Here is a 24,771-nt window from a genome sequence, read left to right as displayed (position 1 = left end):
CGTTATAAACCGGACCAAATGCGGACGTTCTTGGAATGTCCCCCCGCGAACGTTATAAACCGGACCAAATGCGGACGTCCACGAAACGTCCCCCGCGAACGTTATAAACCGGACCAAATGCGGACGTCCACGGAAAGTCCCCCGCGAACGTTATAAACCGGACCAAATGCGGACGTCCACGGAATGTCCCCCCGCGAACGTTATAAACCGGACCAAATGCGGACGTCCACGGAACGTCCCCCCGCGAACGTTATAAACCGGACCAAATGCGGACGTCCTCGGAACGTCCCCCAGCGAACGTTATGAACCGGACCAAATGCGGACCTAAGTAGACGTTCACAACGTCCGGGGGACGTCCCCTGTTTGCTGGGATGTGCATAGAACACTATTTCATAAAATGTTATGTTTAAATTCAGCATTTTTAGAAAGTGTCTTCTTTCTGCACTACTCAGATTATAAATGTGTACTGGTCGGTGATGCACTGTCTCTCAATGTCTCTTACTGTACCTATTGTCCTGTTCCTTTTTAGTAATTATTGTACTGTCCTGTACTTTTTGCACACGGTTCTTTGTTTGTTCTATGTTGTTTATGTAGCACCATGGTCCTGGAGGAACGTTGTCTCGTTTCGCTGTGTACTGTACACACTGATTCAACACAATCATTCCTCAGCACCTGATTGGGCCTGGACACCTCCCTCTGCAACTGTATGCTGGACTTCCTGACTGGGAGACCTCAGTCAGTCCGGATCGGGAACAGCATCTCCACCACCACCACAGTGAGCACTGGGCCCCCCGGGGCTGTGTGCTCAGTCCACTGCTGTTCACTCTGCTGACTCACAACTGTGCAGCAATGCACAGGACGAACCACATCATTAAGTTCGCCGATTACATGACCGTGGTGGGTCTTATCAGCAAGAACGACGAGCCAGCCTACAGAGAGGAGGTGCAGCAGCTAACGGACTGGTGTAGAGCCAACAACCTGTCTCTGAATGTGGACAAAACTAAAGAGATGTTTGTTGACTTTAGGAGAGCACAGAGTGACCGCTCTCCGCTAAACATCAATGGCTCCTCTGTGGAGATCGTCAAGAGCACCAAATTCCTTGATGTTCACCTGGCGGAGAACCTCACCTGGTCGCTCAACACCAGCTCTATCACCAAGAAAGCCCAGCAGCGTCTCTACTTTCTTCGAAGGCTGAGGAAAGCACATCTCTCACCCCCCATCTGTGGTTTCACTTTGAATATCATGGTTAAAATATGGTTACTGTAGTAAAACTATGGTAAATTGTTTGCGAGGAAATGTAAATATATTTGAGATTTCTTTCTGAAACTAAATATTTTAAATCATTAAAACGTCAAAGACAGAAAAAAAACATGCACAGAAAAATACAAACATTAAAACAAATATAAATTCACAAATGAAGATAAACAGATTATACCAACTGAGTGCTCAAATTCTTTCATCTTCTGTTTAATGGCGCTTTTCCATCTCCTGCTGGACTGGAGTGTGGACGCATTTTGGAAATCTCATTTTATGTTTTATTGTTCAGTTCTGGTGACTTTGGGAGCTGATTTTTCTGGACTATTTTCTTATACTATTGTGCAACATTCAGGTAAATTATACAGATTGTTACTATAAATTTTATAGTTGAATTTATTGAAAACATTGTTACGTAATATGGAAGAGGATTAGGGCCAAGCAATAATAAAAAAAAACCATCTCGAGATTAAAGTCATTATAATGCGAGATTAAACTCGTTAAATTTCGAGAAAAAAAAGTCGAAATACAATCTTATTGTACAACACTGGTTACAACTAACCCAGACTATGGGGTGAATTGTAACATTTCACTCCTTGTGTATGAAACTAAACCATGCATTTTCTGTTGGTGTTGCAAAGATAATGTAATTTAATAGCAGACGCTTGTAACTAGTTTGGATCACATTTTGAACACACTGACAAGATATAGACAGAAAGGTCAAAATTGTTACAACCATCCCCGGGTAAACTAATGATTTATTTTTTCTAATGTGTAGGCAGTAGTCATTATGAGTAGTCATTATGAGTGTACAGAAAATGTAGCCTACATTAAATGTATTATTAACCCATTTAATCATGCGTGAGCGGGGTGTGCATGTGGGGGGGGTGTGGTGTGCGTGTGGGGTGTGTGGTGTTGGGTGTGCATGTGGGGTGTATGGTGTGCGTGTGGGGTGTGTGGTATGTGATGTGAGTGTGTGGGGTGTGCGTGGTGGGGTGTGTGACTGATTTTTCCTTCTAAAAAGACCTAGCCGCTTGCAAATTCTCTTTAAAGTTCGTATGCTAATTATTACTCTGTCATAGTTAGCTAAAGTCGATAGTATTTCTTTGTTACTGAAAGAAAGTCTAAAATATAGCTTGACTAAGCGATCCAACTCTGCCATGTCCTTTATCAGTATGGCTATGCTGTGAACACTGATTTCATTTCGACTTTTTTTTTCTCAAAACACGACTTTATTCTCGAAATGTAATGAGTTTATTCTCAAGATTGTATTTCGACTTTTTTTCTCGAAATTTAACGAGTTTAATCTCGCATTATAATGACTTTAATCTCGATATTTAATGAGTTTATTCTCAAGATTGTATTTCGACTTTTTTTCTCGAAATTTAACGAGTTTAATCTCGCATTATAATGACTTTAATCTCGAGATGGTTTTATTTTTTTATTATTGCTTGGCCCTAATCCTCTTCCGTACTCTTCCATAACAAAATAAGCTTTTTTCATTATAAATAAAAATGGTTACTGTTTAGTTGATGCCATTGACAAACTATATTTTAATACCTAGGAACTCTGATTTGAAATGGCATAATTTTAAAACAATAAAAGCAAATATTGCAGTTTTGTTGCAGTCTTCCCTGTAATATCTTCTCTGCCATTTCCTGCAGCCTCACTGTGAGTTCTCTTTCTGTATAATTTGTAACAATTAATAAAACAGCAAACATTTCATCTGGTTTAATAATTTTTATTATTATAATTATTATGTCCTTAAACTTTGACATGTCATCAATTGAATCAACTAAATGGATAACCTAATTAATTCAGAAACAATTAAGCTGTATGTACAAAGGTCAATTTGTATTAATGTTCATGGAAATGGAAAAATAGCTAGACTAGACACTTCCTCAGATTATAAAGGATAGGCTTTAATAGTAACATCAGACAAAAAAGTTATTCAGAGCATCACAACTCATTTTTAATGAAATAAACCAATAAATGCATTTTTAATTGAAATGAACAGAAAACTAAACTGTTCTGAATATGCTACACGTGTCTCATGTCAGCAGAGGTAGCGCCCTGCCCTGTGCAGCCCCAGAGAACACTGGATGGTCACTGAACCTTTTGAAGCTTTCATACAAGGCTGTTACTAGGGCAGAACAATAGGTCAATTGCATGGGCAAAAACGATCAAGGTGCATTTTTCTGAAGTGTCTAAAACTTTTTACAGTATTGTAAATACACACGCACAAACATGTTTTCTCAATTAAAACAAAGGCCTTCCTTAAATGTCGTTTGTTATTCTCTTAAATGTTGCTGCTCTTTTGGGAGAAATTATATCCCCAGATAGCACATGTACATCTCTGAGATGTCTGTTTTAGATCTTTTTTATCTGGAAAGCACTGCAATCTAATAAACATCTGCTAAACATCTTAAACATCTAGGCCAGCACGTACTACACCACCCAGCCCCTGGTTGTCTGACATCCTTCGTGAACATCGCACTGACCTCAGGGCAGCTGAGAGGAGATGGCGGAAAATCTAAAGTTCCAGCTTGTTTAGAACTTTCAACACACTTCTCTGGCCTCCCCCTCCACCACCTGACACATCACTGACTGCAGATATCTTTGCCACATGTTTATCTTCACATGATATCTTCACATCTTGGCCTGGATGAAGGAACACCAGATGCAACCCAATCCAGCCAAGACCGAACTCCTTGTCTTTCCAACCCTGCTTTTGAACATAACATCACTGTGCAGTTGGGTACAACTACAGTATTGTCTTCCAAAACAGTCAGAAATCTAGGGGTAACCATTTATAACAAACTAAATTTCACAGACAACATATCAAAGACAGCAAAGGCTCTGATGCTGGCAAACAGACCAGTCACTGGTTTTCTCCAGCATACCTAAAATAATTTCTGCAGAGCTACAAGCCAACCAGAAGCCTGTGGTCGGCTAAGAAACTTTGCCTTGTGGTACCAACACAAAGAGGCACCCAAAAACTTTGCAGGACTTTCAGTATCATCATACCACATTGGTGGAATGACCTTCCCAAAGCCATCTGTAAAGCTGATTCACTCTCTGTCTTCAAAAAATTACTTGAAACACATATTTTCCGTGAGCACTTAACCAGTCACTAAAAAAAAAAATCTTGTTGCACTTTAATCTGTTTTGAATACTATTCTGATGCTAGTGAAACTTTTTAATATACCACTTTTCGTACCACTGTCTCCTTAAGATGATTCGCTTATGTTTTCCTCTTTTTGTAAGTTGCTTTGGATAAAAGCCTCTGTGAATAAATGTAAAACAAACATTATATATCATAAACATCTTAAAGACATCTGCTGAATGTCTTATTGACATCCAAAAACAAACGTCTTATAGAAATATTGCTGATGAACAAACCTAAAAATACTTCTTCCAGATGAAAATACACACACATAAAAGAGACGTCTGTGTGTACATGTGGTATCAGGGTCTTTGGGTTTATCTAAATTTCCAACTATTTAATTGATTTGTTTGACCTGAAGATGATTTTTGCTCACTGTGACTACTTAAATAATTCATAGGGAACACTTGCTGCTCTGAAACTTTCCCTCATCAAGAGCAGGGGTATGGTTTCTCTCCTGTATGAATTCTCTCGTGTGTTTTCAGGTGACCTGACTGAATGAATCTCTTTCCACAGTGTGAGCACTTGTAAGGTTTTTCTCCAGTATGAATTCTCTCATGTGTTTTCAGGTTTCGTGACTCAATGAAACTCTTTCCACAGTGTGAGCACTTGCAAGGTTTCTCTCCAGTATGAATTCTCTCATGTGTTTTCAGGGAATTTAACTGAGAGAAACTCTTTTCACAGTGTGAGCACTTGTATGGTTTCTCTCCAGTATGAATTCTCTCATGTAATTTCAGGTTTCGTAACACATTGAAACTCTTTCCACAGTGTGAGCACTTGTAAGGTTTCTCTCCAGTATGAATTCTCTCATGTGTATTCAGGGAATTTAACTGAGAGAAACTCTTTTCACAGTGTGAGCACTTGAAAGGTTTCTCTCCAGTATGAATTCTCTCATGTTTTTTCAGGGAATTTAACTGAGAGAAACTCTTTTCACAGTGTGAGCACTTGTAAGGTTTTTCTCCAGTATGAATTCTCTCATGTGTTTTCAGGTTTCGTGACTCACTGAAACTCTTTTCACAGTGTGAGCACTTGTATGGTTTCTCTCCAGTATGAATTCTCTCATGTGTATTCAGGGAATTTAACTGAATGTAACTCTTTTCACAGTGTGAGCACTTGTAAGGTTTTTCTCCAGTGTGAATTCTCTCATGTGTTTTCAGGGAAATTAACTGAGTGAAACTCTTTCCACAGTGTGAGCACTTGAAAGGTTTTTCTCCAGTGTGAATTCTCTCATGTGTTTTCAGGGAATTTAACTGAATGAAACTCTTTCCACAGTGTGAGCACTTGTACATTTTTTTTCCAGTATGAATTATTTGGTGTTTATTCAAGTTGCCAGCTGTAGTAAAGATCTTCCCACATTCAAGACACATATGTGCGCTCACACCGTTATGTATTTTCTGATGTTCCTTAAAATAGGCCAGGCGAGCAAAACTCTTTCCACAAAAAGAACACTTGTAAGACTTCTCATTTGTGTGAATTCTCATGTGTGTATTAAGCTGACTTGTACATGTGAAAATCTTTCCACACAGAGAGCAGGTAAAATATTTCTTGGCTGCTTTACTTCGAGGCTTTTTTGGTGAGAAATACATTTTAGTATTTAAGCCATTCAAACAATTTTCTCCAGTTATTAAATCATGATGTTTCTGATACTGAAGTTTCTCCTCCACTTCATTCAGTTCTTGACTTTCCTCTTTCACTTCCATCAGATCTGCAATGAACACAGAAATTTGACACAAATACAATTTAAGAGGGTCACATTTAAATCATCAAATTGAACCTTAATTTAATGTCAGAACACAACAAACATCCAGTATTAATTTATGATTTCTTTTGCTGTGCAAACAGTATATATTTATACCATCAATTCTGGCTCATAACAGCATTTCATGATTATAGACATTTAGACTGATTGTGAACCACATTTAAAGAATGAAAGTCATACATGTTTGGAACAACAAGGGTTGAGTACATCAGTGTTCCCTACAACCGAACTCAGAGCATATCTGTTACTCTGAGCACAAAATGGAATAAAAGGGATAGTTCACCCAAAAATGAACATGTTCTCATTTCCTCACCCTCATGCCATCCCAGATGTATTGGACATTCTTCTGCAAAACAAATACTTTTAGAAGAATATACCAGCTCTCTAGGTCCATACAATGCTAGTGAATGGGGATAAAATGTATAAGCTCCAAAATGCCATTGTAGTCTCTAGGCACAATCATGATTTTAAACTTGATTAAGTTTAGCAAATTCTCTCAGTGATAAACACTTTGAATCGAAACAAGTGGATTCCTATGAAGCCCTTGTTTTTTTATTTCTTCACCAGGTGATGAAATGCCCTGTCCAATAAAATATTTTATTTGGAACATGTGCCAGGAGCCGCTGTAGTTACCAAAACCAATGCAGCTGGTGGCGCTAAACACAGAAAGCTGTTTTTACTACCGACATTAAATGCTGATGTAACTCGAGGAAGAAATCCTGAACCAGTAGTGAGGACATATTATTTGCATCAAAATAAGCACATACATTTGTTTCGCATATGGGTTCTCTTAAAGAGCAACATGCAGGTTGAATTTATAACTGAATTAATACTTTATATTGTCTGCAGAGGTCTTTTAAAAACACATATGTAGAAATTACTAATGAAATCTCATTTGATGTAGAGATTTTGATGAAAATGTGCTAGGCTCTGGAATACGCCTTTCCCGCTATAGCAACGCGTCATATGACGTAGGGCGAGGCAAACAAAAGAGCTTGCGGTCAGCTCTCTCATTGTTGGGTGTTGATGTAGTTAGAGCAGTAGTGAGAGACAGAAAGTTTTAGATCGAGTTTTAGAGAAGCCATAATGGTAAATGATTGTGTTTGTGCTGGTTGCACGAATTCCAGCCTGTCAGGACATCGTGTCCATCATTTTCCTTCTAGGAAAAACAAGGCTTTTCAGGTGCGTTTTGTGCAGGTGAAGAGAGCAGACTTCACTGCCGCGTCTGTTACCACACACTCGGTCGTTTGTGGCGCACATTTCACTCCGGAGAATTATCGACCTGGAGATTTGTTGGAGTCTCGGATGGGATTTCGGAGTAAGGACCACGTGAGGCTGATTACTGATGCTGTTCCCTCGGTGCACTCGATGGAATCAAGTCCACCGTCAAAGTTTACACCGGATTTTGGCGCGGGCTGGACTGAAGTGCTAACGTTAGCAGACATTCTGTGCAACGAAAACGAGGACTTAGCAGAGTAAGTCTTACTTTTAATTATTTTAACTCTTAATTTGTGTAATTTCGTAATAATAATAGTATAATATTTTTATATAATACATTTTTTATAATATTAAATATTTAATATTTATTTAGTATAATAATACAGAGAGAGGGAGAGAGACTGAGCTTTAGGACAGGTTGTCGTAACGTAATTGTCTGCCTTCTGAAATGAATTTAGTAGTTTGCACAATGCTATAGCTATTGGCAGGAAGCTAGCCCAACTTTCCCGTTTCCCCCGCATTTCAATTCAAACTGTTCTCCCGCCGCCCTCCCGTCTGATTTTGTATCCCCGTAGGCTAAGGTTATACTCTCCAGTAAATTACAAAACCACACCGGAGAACTCGGTTTCTTCATTCGCATCCATTGTAACCTGAGCTTGAACTTGACCAGACTCCCTCGCCCATCGTCACTTCCGGTTAGTGCTTTATAGACGCGGAAGTTATTTTATCACAATTTATCTCAAAATATTGTTAATGGCTAAATATATATTACTCCAGTTCAGAAAATCTAGTTGTTTTATCATCAACATACACTATGCTATATAGGGGTGTCCAACCTGCATGTTGCTCTTTAACATGTAAATGATATTGCTGCATCACTGCCTTTCATCATCTTTAAAAAAAAAAAACTCTCTTATGTGGATTGTCTTCATACTGCAATGTACATAAAAAAAAAATTGTTAACAAAAGTTTTGCAAACTTGACAAGTGTTTTTTCTTCTAATCCATCATGGGAGGAGAGCAGACCAGCTCAAAATTTAATTGAGCCACCTACTGTATTGGAGTAAAATTGCTTGTGGATTAGCACCATTTAGGTCAGTACTGTTCTGACCCAAAACCAATTGGATTGCTTTAGAAGACATTGAATAAACCATTGGAGTCTTTTTTGATTGATTATCCATGGAATGGATTACTTTTATAATGCCTTTTGGAGCTTCAAAGTTGTGGCCAAAATTCACTTAAATTATATGGAGCTACAGAGCTGAGATATTCATCTAAAAATCTTCATTTGTATTATGCTGTAGAAAGAAAGTCATATATATCCGGGACAGCATGTGAGTAAATGAGAGAATCTTAATTTTTTGGCCAATTATTTGTTTAAGTAAACACTCTGAATACACTATTATAAGCCTTATAAATGCTTTTAGAATAAGTGGAAGACCGATATATCAGTTTTACCAATTAATCAGTACCAATATTTGCTTTTTGGAACTATGAGTTATCTGAAAAAAATAAATGCCGATAGTGTTGTTTTTATTCTTCCATGTTTCTCTATAACCAGCGCTGGAGAAGCCTACAGTTAGAATGGTTTTGTTCTACAGTATAAGAACATCTGAAAAATAATAAACCTTATTGCTTATGAAACCTCATCTAATGAAATATATTTAGCCCTTACAAAACCCTTCATCAAGTGAAGTTCATAGGCTATAAAAATATTAATTGAGTTAATACTTAATATAGAGCATTTTAATGGAGCCAATTCTATTTAATTTAAAAATTACAGTCCCCAGTGTGTTTATAGTTAGTCAAAGTTCCGCCATGTGTGCCGGCTCTAACTGTTGTTTATTTTTATCTCCCTCATGTCTCACAGGAGCCATCGGCACAGGTGATCAGCATTTCCATGGGATCAGTCCCATAGAGACGCTGATAAAATTATTGAGTTACATGCCCGCTGCCACCTGCTTTCCCCTAATTGCACTCCCTTTTCATTCCTCGTGTTTCCTCTGCTTCTTTGCCAGTTTATTTTTCCCTGTTACTGTTGACATGTGCACTATTTACGGTGAAGTCTGGACCCAGCAGAGGAGATGACTCTATGCTCCACCCTCTCTCAACAAGGAGCTTTGCTTGGACAACAACAAGACCAGATTTCTGCTTCTAACCGGGCTTTAGAGGTTATGGCTTCACAGCTAGCAGATCTGACTGTGATGGTTCAGCAGCTCCACTCTCACTCTGATCAGAGTCCAGTGCAAGACACACCCCCACTCCTCTGGCAGCTTCTCTTGCCCCCTGGCGATCAGATGCACATGCCGTTCCTCTACTGCCATTCTCCCAGCTCCTCAGACACTATGAAGATTGCGTATATCATCACACTTCTCTCCGGGAGGGCTGTAAAATGGGGAACAGTGATGTGGTATAACCGGCATCCATGTTGCTTATGAAGCTTTCTCCTCGGAACTTCGCAGAGTGTTTTGCCGAGCAACTCAATGTCGGGAAGCTGGGAGGATAATGTCAGGACTGCCTCAGTGTAATCGATCAGTTGCCGAGTATGCCATTGAATTCTGCACCCTGGTTGCTTTCAGCAATTGGAAGGGTTCTGCTACGTGGGATTTGTTCTTGCAGGACTCTTGGACTCTATTCAAGATGACATTTTCTCTCTGGACCTTCCCCGCATTTCAACGATTTGGTGGACTTAGCCATCCGGGTGGATCACCATTTGACTCAACACAATGTGCATCATCGCCACCACTCTTCCCCTTCACGGACAGTTAAACCTCACTCACAATCCAACTCTGCTTCCAGAGTTTCTGATTCTGCTCCTGCCTTTGAAACTATCCAAGTAGGAAGATTCCCCATGCCCCAAAAGTAAAGGCAACAATGATGTCAAATGGGTTTGTGTTTTGTCTACATCCGCTCAGGCCACTTTGTTGCCTCCTGTCCGTTTAAATTCAATGCTCGTCAGTAGTTAGGGGGTTACTGGCGAGCACGATACCCTTAGGCAAAGCCCCTGTACATCGAACGCTTCTTATGAGAGTCATGTTATCTCGGCCCTGGTCGATTCCGGCACCAAAGGGAATTTCATTGAGCCAAAATACCGGCTTCCAAATGCCGGCTTCCAGGGATCCCATTGGACGAGCCAATCACCGCCCACATGCTAAGCGTTACGCCCCTTGCAGTCATAACCCATACCACTAAGCCGGGCAAATTTTATCTCAGGAAACCACACTGAACAGCTGTTCTTCTACGTCATATGATCCCCATCAACCCCTTTTGTGCTGGGACACCCTTGGTTGGTTACACAACCCACACATAGATTGGGCAACCAACACTATACTTGCCTGGAGCTCTTTTTATTCTTCATATTGTCTTAAGTCTGCTGTCTCCCCTTTCCAGTCTTGTGTTTCATTGCAGGATGAGCCAGTTGATCTGTCAGGAGTGCCGTTGGCGTGCCACAATCTGAGGGTGGTTTTCAGGAAGTCCCGTGCCACTACCCTCCCTCTTCATCGCCCGTTTGACTGTGCGATTGAACTGCTTCATGGCAGTATTCACTCTCGGCTCCCAAGTGGGAGGCTATGAACAGGTTTTTACTGATTTTACTAACATTACTGATTCTTTGGCAGCTGGTCTCATCTGCCCTCCTCATTGCCCACAGGGGCAGGGATCTTCTTTGTGGAGAAGAAAGATGGCTCGCTAAACCCTGCATAGATTATCGGGGGCTGAATGAAATCACAGTAAAGAATCATTATCCTTTGCCATTGATGTTCTCACCTTCAAGCTCTTGCATCCATTTTTATGAAGTTTGACTTATGCAACACTTGGTTCATATCAGGAAGGGGTATGAGTGGAAGAAGGCATTTAACACTCATAGGGAGCACTTTGAATACTTGGTTATGCCTTTCGGATTGGTCAACACCCCCGGCCGTCTTCCAGGGGCTCGTGAATGGCGTAGATATGGTCAATCATTTTGTCTTCGTTTATCTTGACGACATTCTGATCTTCTCCCAGAATATGCAGGACCATATGCAGCATATCAGGCAGGTGCTTTAGCGCACCTGCCTTCTGTTAGAGAACCGGCAGTTTGTCAAGACAGAGAAGTGTGCTTTTCAAACAAATTTGGTTCTGTTCCTGGGGTTCATCGTTTATTTGAGGGAATACATCTGGGCCCAGCTAAGGTAAAAGCCATCTCAGTGTGGCCAGATTCTCGCAAGACATTGCAGAGGTTTCTGGGGTTCGCCAACTTTTATCGGAGGTTTATTCGTAACTATAGTCAACTTGTTCTGCCTCTGACAGATCTCACCTCCACACACACTGTCCTTAGTTGGCCATGCAGGCTGAAGCCATGTTTTCTATACTCAAGAAGCGGGTTTCCACCACACCCATTTTAATTACTCCAGACTCTGCTAGTCAGTTTGTTGTGGAGGTGGATACGTCTAAGGTCGATGTTGGAGTAGTCCTGTCACAGCGCACTCACTCGGATGGAAGGATGCATCCGTGTGCATTCTTTTCGCATCAGTTGACCCCCATGGAACGGAAATACAAAGTATGTAACCAAGAAAGATTGGCCCAATTGTTACGTCCCACCCCAGTCTAGGGTTGGGGAGGAGTAACAAAATTAAAAGGTTTGGAGTTCCCCTTCTCCCATCTCAGTGCTAAATGATCACTTAAGTTTAAAATCCAAAACAAATCATTTATTTAAACAGAACAAGAGAAGGAAGTCAAAAAGGCTTCAGGAGAGGGCAAAGGCCAAAACAACAAACAAAACTTAAATATCTGTTGGAGAGTCAAATAGCTGTTGGGGAGTCAAAACTACCTTACCAACCAAAGAAAAAGTGCAAATAAACAACATTTACTTCCCTACCTCACTAACCAAAACACAGGAGAAAAGATAAAAGGTTGAACAAAATGGCACCCACCTCCCTACAGCTTCCACACTTAACTAGTATTTACAATATTTACACAATGATTAAGGTTCAACTCACTATTTACAACAATAGATGATGACCACAACAACACTATGTAGCAGCAATACATCAATACATCTGGGATGGGGGGGGTTCCATTGCAGTGAAGATCTGCTTGGGATTTATCCTGTTTTTCCTCTCCTCACCAACCAATCCAGACAGGGGAATGATTGGTAATCATCATTGCAGACACCTGATGTTAATCACCCTGCAAGAAGGCCAGAGGAAGAGAGAGACAGAGAGAAACAACACAGGAAAACCACAACACAAAGTGGACAAAATCTCCAATTGCCATAAGACCAATGCCTTACACCTATAGATGTAAGTCAACAAAATATGTTGACAATGGAAGGAACCAAAAAAAAAACGTCCTGGGACGTAACACCCCCACCCTTAAATTACAAACCTGGGTTTGTAACTAAACGGTCAATAAGGTCAGCACACAACTTAATCTCCAGTGTGCACAGTGTATCAGCAACAACATCTTCTGCAAATACACACAGGAGATTTGAGCATCCTTTTTGACCAGTCCATCCACCTCAGGACTAGAAGCAGTCGTAGCGACAGGAGTGGAAACAGCAGGTAAAATTTTAGTCAACATCTCCTGAAACAAAGGTTTTGGACATATTCTTTCATTTGAAGTTAGGGGTGACAATGAGTGGTCAGTATCACAAGGCATTATATTGATACAGTAGGGATCAGACTTCAACATTGGTTTAAAGGGGGATTGCACTACAGACTACGCAACAGGTTCAATGCCAATTTCAGTTTCAACAGCCAATTTGCTCCCAATAGGATTTGACTCAGAAACCAGGAATGAGTCAGAGAGATCCACATCATCTCTGAACTTCAGCAATTGTGTGCACATCAGTTCACAGGCAGGCAATGCTGATTGAGGCGGTTTAGAAATGTCAGACTGATCACAGGCATCAGGCTCATTTACAACAACTGAACAGGGGAAAAACCATAACCCCTGCTAGATCACTCTCAAAGATGATACTCACGCCATCTACCAGTAACGGAGAGCACACACCTAGCTTACATGGACCTGTGATGATATCAGACTTCACATATACATTGTGTGAAAGCACTTTGACACAGCCCAAGTCAGCACCTTGAATTAACACATTGGTGCTAATTAGTGGAGGAGTCTCAAAAAAAAGCAAAACACTTTCGAGAATGAGCAACTGTGCTACTCCCGTGTCTCTCAATATCAAGATGGGCTTGGACACAGAATTGTTAGAGAGAGAGACACAGAACCAGTCAAAAGACAGGGTTTGTACACAGAGGGTTTGGACCACAAACAAGGAGGAACAGCAACAGAAACGATCCCAGACGAGCCCCCAGTTGTTATCGGTATCTTTGAGACCCTGGTCGCACATCGCCATGGGTTTTGTAACTGGTCTCCCTCCTCCAATGGCAACACAGCTGTTTTGATTGTAGTGGCCCTGTTCTCAAAGGAGGCTAACTTTATTCCCCTCCCCAAATTATCAGCAGTAGCAGGTAATCACGTCTTCCGTATTCATGGCTTCCCAGTCAATGTGGTTTCTGACAGAGGCCCCAAGATTGTGTTTCGGTTTTGGGCAGAGTTCAACTGACAGCTGAGGGTGACAGTTAGTTTTTCTTCTGGGTTTCATCCCCAGACAAATGGGCAGGTGCAGCTAGCGAACCAAGAACTGGAGATGACCCTGCGATGTATGGCCTCCCATATCCTGTCTTCTTGGAGCGAGAATTTGGTTTGGGTTGAGTATGCTCATAACTCGTTGTTATCGCCGTTTACGGGGTTGTCACCCTTCCAGTGTAGCCTCGGCTACCAACCCCTTCTGTTCCCCGCTCAAGAGCCCGATGCTCAGGGTCTGTTTGTCCATGCATTTTTGCAGAGGTGCGGATGTACCTGGAAAGCAGCCAGAGAAGGCTTGTTACGGACTGGCGCTTGGGATAAGAGGTCAGCAGACCGACACCTGTCTAAACCCCCAGATTACGCGCCCGGGCAGAAGGCTTGGTTGTCCTCTCAGGACATCCCACTCTGTACCCCTCACGTAAACTGGGCCCCAAAATCATCAGACCGTTTCCCATCACCAAGGTCATTAGTCCGGTGGCAATCTGCCTCAAATTATTACCTCATCTTTGTCATGTTTACCAGGTGTTTTTCTGGTTAATTCGGGGATTTTGGTTAAACAATAAACAATTTGGAATCTTGTACATAGTGGCTCTCAACAATACAGCTAACACTGCTAGTTTTACATTAGAAATCCTGCATTTACTGTGCATTTCAGAGGCTTTACATGGAGTTAGGATGAAAACAAGGTGCATGTCAGCACAATGGAGGTTAAGTCATTCATTAAATAGGGAGCATCCTATAGCTTTCCCTTGAAGCCAAGGGCATTGACTCCAAACTTCCGGTCAAAAGTTCAGTTTCAGGCTGCAGATGATGTTTGGACCACTCAACATGTTTGGCAGACATGGGACAATGGTAATCAGTACTAAAATGTATAATTTATAATTTAAATGTTATTTTAATATGGCGGTCAGTGATTGGATGATACTAGCCTATTAGTTATACTAATAACTGGCTTTCACTTGTTTGTTTACCTGTGCAAAGAGATAAAATTTAGATTTTGTTGCCAAAGTCAAAAAACAAGTCAAATCATTTTTATTTGTATAAATATTTGTTTCAGCTTTTCCCAATACATATAGTTCAAAAGCAGTTCTACAGAAAATCAGATGTAATGTCTGTAACATCTAAAAAAAATTAATAACCAACACTGCAGGAAACATAATAAACAATTTGATAAAATCTGACTTTCCATAGCTTGGTATTATTTAAAACTTCAGAAATTAGTCCTGCTGTCTTCATATGAGGGCATACATTTTTAGGAAAATTATTTACTCTAGAATTTGTATTATTTTGCGCATGTTTATTAGGTGCTACTAGTTACAAATCAAAAAGGGAAATGGAAAATGAACACAGCAGTCACGCTCGGGTATCAGCGAGTAGCGCACGCAGACTACTTATTTCATTATCTCGAAGGCCTTTGTGGTTTAATAATAGCAAAAGTCATATTGCTATTTTTTCAATTAATTTTGCAGCCCCAGTAGTGACCCTGTGCTTTTATCGTTCATCTTAGTTTTTTTGTACATAGAAGGTTCCCTCAGAACCGGCTGTTCATCAGCTTGTAGCTCGGGGTCACTTGTAGACGAGAGTTGCCCCACAATATCTGACTTTATGTTTGTTCTAGAAATCCAACCCATACAGGAAAGCAATATAGAAAAAAAGTGTTCTTTATTTATTTTTTTAAAATATTTTTCTTAAATCCGACGGCAAGAGAACATCAACACTTTTTTTATTTCTTTGTTTTTGATCCAGAAGCAGTGCAGCTCCGCATCTAAACAATGGTGCAGGAAACACTGGAGTACGTACATCTTTAAAAGACAACAGAGCTGTTATAAAGAAAGAAACATACCTGAAGGAATAAAATGAGCATTTTCATCTATCTGTTGTTCCTCTAATGTGGTATCTTGTTTTATCTCCTTCTGCTTTGCTTCAGTCTTCACTGGTATCTGCAGCATCTGCTGTTCTCCAGATTTACAAACAGAAGCCAGAGACACTGTGGCGGTTTGATCATCATCATCATATTCATCACAGTGTTGTTCCTCTGCTGCGGTTTCTCCTCTAATCTTCATCAGGTTCCTGCAGTCCAGCAGCTTTACTGAACACATCTTCACTGGTATCTGCAGCATCTGCTGTTCTCCAGCATTAAAGACAGAAGTCAGAGACTCTGTTGAGGTTTGATAATCTTGATCATCATCGTGTTGTTCCTCTAGTACGTTTTTCTCCTCCAGCTTCACTTCAAACGTCAATGGTATCTGCAGCATCTGTTGTTCTCCAGCATTACAAACAGAAGCCAGAGATTCTGTGGATGTTTGATAACCCTGATTAGTGTCACACACACACACACACACACACACACACACACACACACTGTTGCCAATAAACATCCTGTAGAAAAAAATTACTTTACTAGTAAATAGCATGACCTGGTTACTATAGAAATATTGTTGGCTGCTGTAACCAGCGTTTTGGTGGAAACCATGGTTTTACTATAGTAAAAAAAAACACACTGTAGCCAATAAACCATACTGTAGTAAAACCATGGGTTTACTCTTGTGGTTACCGAAAACGGCAAGTCACCAAACTGCCACATACGGTGATTATAATCTTCGATTACGATCATTAATACGCCACAGACAGAAAAACAACATGTACCGAACAATACAAACACATCAGAACAAATAAAAACTCATTAAGTTAAACAAATTCAAAACGTTGTGACTGAGCTCTCAAATTCTTCTTTCAACTTCTTATGTTCAATGGCACTTTTCCTTCTACTGGACTGGAGTGTGCAAGTCACTTCAAAGAGAAATGTCTTGTGGACCCATTCAAAAATGTATCTTTCCTTTACAAAGGTGAAATAATATGAAAAAGACTGGCCACGAAATTAAAAAGAGCACCAAGATGCAAGAAGTCGTTATTGTGTTTCATATTTAGGTGTCCTCATAAATAATTTGCTAAGTCATGTAATTTATAAGAGAAACACAGAAGAAGAGAAATCATTATTGTCTAAAAACTAGGGCTGGGATAAACGATTATTTTTTAAACGATTAATCTAGCGATTTATTTTTTCGATGCATCGATTAATCTAACGATTAATTTTTTTCAGTCCGATTTGATTTCGATTAGATTAATCGACTTGTGACAACACCGGTAATACCGGTTTCATCGGGGGTGGGGGTGTATAAAATGTAAAAAAAAAAAACATTTGCCGGGAGTTTGATTGACTGGCGATCTGATCAATCAATCATAATACACCATTTTTGTCCGACAAAGTAGTCAGGAGAGAGAAGATTAACGTCGGTGGATTTGAATTTGAATAATGGATTGTAGGCTACTGTACTGACATCTTTCCGCGGTTAAAACAACAGTCCTTCTGATGTAGGCTACATTCATGTTTAGCCTATTTGATGCTATAAATGAACCAAGGAAAAGATGATCGGTTCACGAGCAGCTTTAACTGAGGCAATCTGTCACGACACATTAAAGAGCCACAAAATAATAGGCCTATTTATGGTTTAATTTTCTTTGAATGACCAAATTTGAAAGTTGAGACTTTATTAAATGTTACCTGCTTGGTCCGGTCTGTCAGCACGTTGTCAGTGTCCTCTATGTATTTTTCACGACATTCATTCATAGCTATAAGCGCATTATTAATAGCTATAAGCGAAAACTTTAGGTGTCGACACCGTATTATAGCCTACTCCAACATCGAGTGCAAAGTAGGGAGTTGAAAAAAAACTTACGGTGCTCTGTCATCTGCAGCTGCAACCGGGTGGCGCCTCTTCAGATGCTGGTGCATTGACGTGGTGCTAGAATGGAAGGCCATCTCCATTTTGCAAAGACGACATATCACGGAATTGTTTCCTTTTAAATTAAAGAATTCCCATACTTTAGAGGAACGAGTGCATGCCGCCTTGCACTTCTGATAGTCTGAGGAGCCACTCGTGTTACTACTACTCGCCGGCGCCGCCATCTTTGTTTTGGATCCGACGAATCGACGCGCATATTTTGCGTCGACGTATTTTTTGCATCGACGTCATCCCAGCCCTACTAAAAACCAGTGTCTGTCATTGCCTATGGCATGGGTAACTTGCACATCTGTGAGGACACATTAATGCAGAACTATATGTACAGTGGTAAACACTTGACAGTCCCAACATTTTTGTAGTGTTGAGCGTGTTGCAATAATCTGAATTTAAGACTGAAAAAAGGCTCATGACATGGCCATGAAAAGATGTAAAAAAGTACAGTATTAGCTCAAATGCTATGCAGATTTCTTGCTGTCTACTTCTTTCTAAAGCCCAAAGTGAAACTTGTTTGCAAACTATCGAACACTTATAGCCTTTCAAATTTGACTGAGTTCTTATGTTGGCACTTGGCAGTTGATGCATGCATGCTAAAACCAGGGCTGGACTGGGAAGAGAAATCGGCCCGGGATTTTACATGGCAACTGGCCCAAAACTTGAAAGATGTTGAGTTTTCTGCATGTCACAGCGCCATTTTGTGGTCCGTTCTGCATAACGCGGCGGTACATTTTAGCTTATCATGGCCCATTCGGCCCGTTTCACGGCCAATCCGCCAGACCACTCGGTTCTACATTTACATTTACGCATTTGGCAGACGCTTTTATCCAAAGCGACTTACAGTGCCCTAATTACAGGTGCCCCGGAGCAACCTGGAGTTATGTGCCTTGCTCAAGCTGTGGGGATAAAGATTACTACTCACATTAGTTTTTTTAGGAATTGGAACAAGATTGGATGTTTTCCCACATTGCTGGAATTTTTGATGAGGACAGAGAGAAAGAAATGTTTTTATGAAAAACTAAGCACAACTGATCAGCATAGACTTTCAGGGTGAGTGGATGTTAGCCTTAAGGCATTTTAACTGCTATCAAACCTCATCAACATTATTTACAATAGCTGGGCTACTGTCCTCAGGACTGCTCTGTGCAAGAGATGTGAGGATGCTCTCATGAGAAGCAGAAAAATCTTCAAACCTTGCAAAGAATTGCTTTGCCTCCTTTACATTTATCCCAGAACTCAAGAAAACGGTTATTTGTAGTCCCATAACCAGTAACCGATTTCATGCCATTCCAAAGACCCCTTATGTTACAATTGGACATCTGTCCTTCAACCCTTATATTTATGTTTACCCAGCTTGATATTGCTTTCAGCTCTTTTTGAGCAATTTCAATCTTATCTTTATTACCACTAAAGAATACAGCTTTTAAAGAATTCCTATTAATAGCAGATTTGACCTCCCTTGACACCCACGGTTTATTTTTAGGGAAAATTTGTATTAATTTACAGGGAATGACACACTCGACAAAGTAATTAATATAACAGGTGACTTTGTCAGAGATACTGTCCAGATCATTGCCATCATCTAAGAACACAGTACAGTTTGTGCAATCAAAGCACCCTCTTAACTTTTCACAAGCATCCGCCGACCATACATGCACACATGTAATCGTCTGCTTCCGAGCCACAGGAAAATATCTGTATGTCTGAGATATCAAATTATGATCCGTTTCCCCAGAGGGGGAAGCAACTTTGAAACAAAACTCTCCTTAATGTTCATATAGAACAGATCGACAGTTTTATCACCCTTCGTAAGACATGACATAATTTCTTTAAATGAGGGCAGGGTAGCAGAGAAAGAGCAATGGGTAAAATCCCCATTAATAATAACCAACGCATCTGGCGAGAACCGTTGCAAGTCATGGCTGACCCTCGAAATTGTCTCTGTGGCCAACTTCCCATTACCCGATGGAGGAATATAAGCCACTTGTACAACCACATGAGAGAACGCTCTTGGCAAATAGTAATGTCGGCAACTTACTTTATTTTTCTCTCTCAATGTTTGGGTCACAAACTATCTTCTTCACCGTGACATGACCAGAATGACACCATCTATCAGACACCTCCACCCTGTTTTTTTGACAGTCCTCACCGGATCTCTATCTATCCTGTGTAGTGAAAAACCTTCCATTTTCACATGACCCTCTGGTATCCTGTCCGATAGCGAAGTTTCCGTAAAACACAGTAGGCTACTCTGTTGGTACACGCGATCATACTGCAAATAACCTGTCAATTCATCTGCTTTATTAACCAAAGAGTGGACATTCCCCATGATAACTGAGGGTAGCACAGGTTTGTACCTCCGCTACCTGTTCCTGACCCGGACCCCTCCTCTGCGGCCTCTCTTGAGCTGGATTTCCGACAAGTCTACATCAAAATCCAATCTGCCTGATGCAAAAGGCTGTAGCTGCAGAAGCTCCTCCCGACTATAGGTGATGAAAGGTGGGCCTGGTTCATTCCCAGCTTGTAGGCCTAGTGTTTGAGTGGCTCTCCAAACAATTATTACCCAAAGGTGAACCAAAGTGCGATTATTGAAAGCAACCATAATCGTGTCATCAAAGTTCGATCCCACTGATAATCATAAATCAAAAGTCATTCAAAAAGTATTAAAGACACCCACAAAAAAAAACATGAATGGCAAACGCACAGGTGGCAGAGTAACCGACAATGGGGCGCTGCTTCACTCCAATTATCTCCAAGCTATTACTATGATTTTACTACAAATATCATGATTAAACTATGGTTACTGTAGTAATACGATGGTGATTTTTATTAAGGGCAAACATGTTGGAATTGTTTACCAAATAGAGTACACTTACTTGGGATTTGGCAGTAATATATATTTTTCGGAACATAACAAATACCGAGCCGTACCAAAACTGTGACCCTAAAACCGTGATTCAAACCGAACCATGAGAAATGTGAACCATTCGGGTGAGTACATAATGACAATTTAATTTTTGGCTGAAGAATTCCTTTAATGCCATAATTAATGAATTTGTTCATGTCAAATTAAGACTAAAACTCTAAGCACTGATACTGCAGAACTTACATGACTTTGGAAAAATTTTAATAGAGAGATGAACCTTTTTAAAAGACAACTGAACACTTTAAAAACAATAATAACAGGGAACTTTTTAGTTTGACTTTTGTGTGATAAAGATTCTGCCATGACAGTCGATTGACATGAAAATGTAAAACTTTAAAGGAAGAAGCATACCTGGATGAATAAAATGACCATCTTCATCATTGTGCTCCTCTTCCTTTATCTGTTTCACTTCAATCTTCACTGGTATCTGCAGCATCTGCTGTTCTCCAGCATTACAGACAGAAGTCAGAGACTCTGTGGAGGTTTGATCACCCTGATTACCGTCAGTAGAACAGAGTAAAGTGAGCTGTGAGTCCTGTGTGTCTCTGGATCTCTGTTCAGAGAGTTTGTCCAGCAGTCGCTGTGGTGTGGACTGATCTCTGCCGCTCCACACTGAATCCTGACATTCTGTGGCGGTCCCATCAGTCACACACACTGAAGATTGACAGGAAACCTTTTCCAGCTCCTGACAAACACAACACAATCACATCTGTACCGTTCATCGTATCACATCATTTAAAAGCTTACAATCTCAACTTTAAGGATGAAATGAATGTTTAACCTGTAACCTGTCGTCTCTCTCCATCAGTTTTGTCTTCAGTGAAGTCACCTCTTTCTTCAGCTGAGAGATTTCTGTGATGAAATCATCAATATCCAGCATGGACAGATCAGTTCCTACTGATTTACAGCAGATCACATCCACCTGCTCCCTCATGATGAACATCTGAACACAAAAAACATCATCATTATAATAGATTGACATTCATCAGACTTAAAAAGATAATTATAGGATATCTTCAGCTGAGAGATTACTGAGATGGTAAATATATAAATATGTGCTTTGAGTTTGGGTTCATTTACCTGACAGTAGGAATATTATCAGGTGTTAGCCCACAGCAACCTTTATTCAACAAAAATCGCCTTTATTGAACTCATTTCCAATCAGCTGCTGGATTTAACAAGCTCATAAATCAGTAATAAAAGATGATATTCAGATGTTTCTGCTTGTTTCTCCAGTAGAATTCTGGATCTCCTAAAATGATGGACATATTATGAATTAAGTTGTCCTCCGGTGTAATATATGATTTAATGATAATGATATTAGGAAACAAACTGGCCATGTTTGCCTTCAGATAGTCATAGATATAAATTATTAATATCCTAGTGAAAATAATAACTGTAAAATCTGTTAATAAGTAGAAACAAACAATTTCACTAAAATCACAATCTCAACTCAGTAATGTGTGAATTCATGTATAGTCAGAATATTTTAACACTATAGAAATAAGATTAATAATTACATTTTAGGTTGATTTCCTAAAGCACCTTAGTGTAAAAAACCCTCTCAAATTCGCAATGTTCCAGATGCTTGATCCATTCCAAACTAACTTGTATAAACAGTGTTATTTTTATAAGCATTTTAACCCTATATACAACATATAACCTCGTTCATTGAACTAATTTACAGTCAGCCGTTTGATTTATCAGAAATTAAACATTAGGCCTACTGCAAAAACTCAGATTTCTTCTCGTTTTTCCTGAAACTGAATATTTGAAGGTTCTGTCACAAAACCGCCACACACAACGATAAAAAGCTTATTTTATAAGCAATAAAACGCCAAAGAGAACAACAACATGCACAATAATATAAATCTCACACATGACACAAAAAACATTGAACATTTACCGCTCAAACTGCGAGTTCTTCTTGTGTTTAATGAAGGTTAGCAAAACAACTTCTGGCGATTTCCCGCCAACTACTGGACTGGAGTGTGTATGAGTTTAGGGAAAATACTTTTTTATTTATTTATATGTATATTCTATACTACTGTATGTGTGTGTTTTAAAATTCATGCATTAAAAGGACAAAATCTTAAAAAGCTTTAATGTCAATGGAAATATTTTCTGTGCTAATGTCAATGCAAATCAATAGACAAATCCTTAGAAAATGAACATCAGACAAGATGTAAACACAGCAGGCCAGATGATTCAACAAGCTCAACGAGATTATTTATTATTATCTAATTGTCATTAACATGATTTAACATGTATGTTCAATCTGTCAGGACAGGTTGCTAAAGATCCATTTACATTTTACATTTTTACATTTGGCAGACGCTTTTATCCAAAGCGACTTACAGTGCAATTATTACAGGGACAATCCCCCCAGAGCAACCTGGAGTTAAGTGTCTTACTCAAGGACACAATGGTGGTGGCCGTGAGGTTAGAACCTGTAACCTTCTGATTAACAGCCCTGTGCTTTAGCCACTACGCCACCACAAATCCATTTAAGGTAGCGGTTCTTAAACTTCCCCTGCCCAGGGCCCAAATGAGACATTTTGTGTTTTCCTGGGACCCACTCTTACAAAAATGTGAAATATACTTTATTTGCTCTATCCATTAATGTATACACTTTTTATTTGATGAAAATAATTGGTATATAAAATATTTATTAGGAATAATTTTTTCAAACTCTTAAAAACCCTTTTAACTTACATTTTAAATTTGAACATGCAAAAACACTCAATTGTAGATATAAAAAAAACTATAATCTTCAAACATTTACCAAGGCAACTGTGGCCGGTTGCGCCAGCTATACGTACGTTACAACTTAGCCTAGTTGTGGCGTAAATGGGCACTAAGTGACAATTTACACCCTACTAAATATTTGAGCATTGCACCATTACATTTAGGTAGGACGTAACCCAACGTATGATCCAGGAGTAACAGATGGAATAAAAAAGCAGACTCACATAATGACATCAATAAACTCATGTTTTGGTTGACAGGCTCCAATCCTTTTAACATGTATATGATGACATTGGCATTTACACTCATTTACATTTACAGGAGAACACATTATGTAAAATCATACCGATCTAATGGTGCACTTTCGTGTGTACGCCGCCCGGTGTCAAGTTTCAACGTATACAAAATAGATATTAAAACTAATAAATGTCTATTTTTCCAGCCTGTTGTATTAGTATTTATTTATGTGTTGTCCTTTATTCATTTTAGATGCAGTTACTGAATATTGTTAGTTACATAAGCTAAATATATAATTAATGAAATCTTGTTTTATTACGTATCATATTTTAATAGGGATATCATTCATTAGAGCTGATAGTTACGTGAGCAAACAAGGTTTGAACATCAATTGCAATGAGATCAAATTAAAACTGGTGGCTTTTTAACAGTTCTGTGTACACATTTGAAGGGCGTTTATTGGATTAATACATGTAAACGTCATATTATGTGACTACTTTACGAAGAGCTTACGAACTACTAGTTAAGTCTTGTCTTATGAACAGGTGGTGCAACCAAATTAAGCACTGACTTAGTTACAAACTAACTAGTAGTTACTAATCCTTTAGTGTGAACTTTATGTCCTAACTTATGTGAGAACTTACGCACAGCTGGTGCAACCCTACACTGATGTGTAGTTTATGCCAAAAATGCCATACTTGCAGTGTCAGTAATAAACTTTTACATAAAGGGCAACACTGATGGAGAGATCAGTGATTCACAAATTATATTCAGATGCATTTATTCAGATGTCATCAAACTATCATGTCAAAGTTTGTCTTTTTATCATTTGTGTCAGTTTTCGCTATGTCACATTTTGTTTACAGTCAAACCTGACCATGGTGTTACAAGAGAACACAGCATTTTGTAACCAATCATTTATTTTTACATCATATTCAGTAAAGTTTACTTAGGTTTCTTTGGGGGTATTTGCACTTGGTCACTTCATGCATTTGTACTGATTGGATAGCTAAAGACCAAGTGGAAATGCCTCCCAGGACGGATTAGAGACGGATATAAATTCGATCACTTAAATCACCTTCGGAGTT

The 24,771-nt window shown here is 39.6% G+C and overlaps 1 protein-coding gene and 1 pseudogene across 1 annotated transcript in view; one reads left to right on the top strand and one right to left on the bottom strand.

The window, feature by feature from the left end:
• LOC127618634 (zinc finger protein 271-like) overlaps nucleotides 1-22,634 on the bottom strand; it is a 38,903-nt pseudogene extending 16,269 nt beyond the window's left edge.
• LOC127618560 (zinc finger protein 501-like) overlaps nucleotides 1-24,771 on the top strand; it is a 346,529-nt gene that overhangs the window by 84,065 nt on the left and 237,693 nt on the right. The gene's annotated exons all lie outside the window — the stretch shown is intronic.

The sequence above is a fragment of the Xyrauchen texanus genome, chromosome 25 (assembly GCF_025860055.1).
Source record: "Xyrauchen texanus isolate HMW12.3.18 chromosome 25, RBS_HiC_50CHRs, whole genome shotgun sequence".
NCBI classification, from domain to species: Eukaryota; Metazoa; Chordata; class Actinopteri; order Cypriniformes; family Catostomidae; genus Xyrauchen; species Xyrauchen texanus.
The sequence above is the reverse complement of the archived record's forward strand: the minus strand, read 5'-3'. Positions and strand labels throughout refer to the sequence as shown.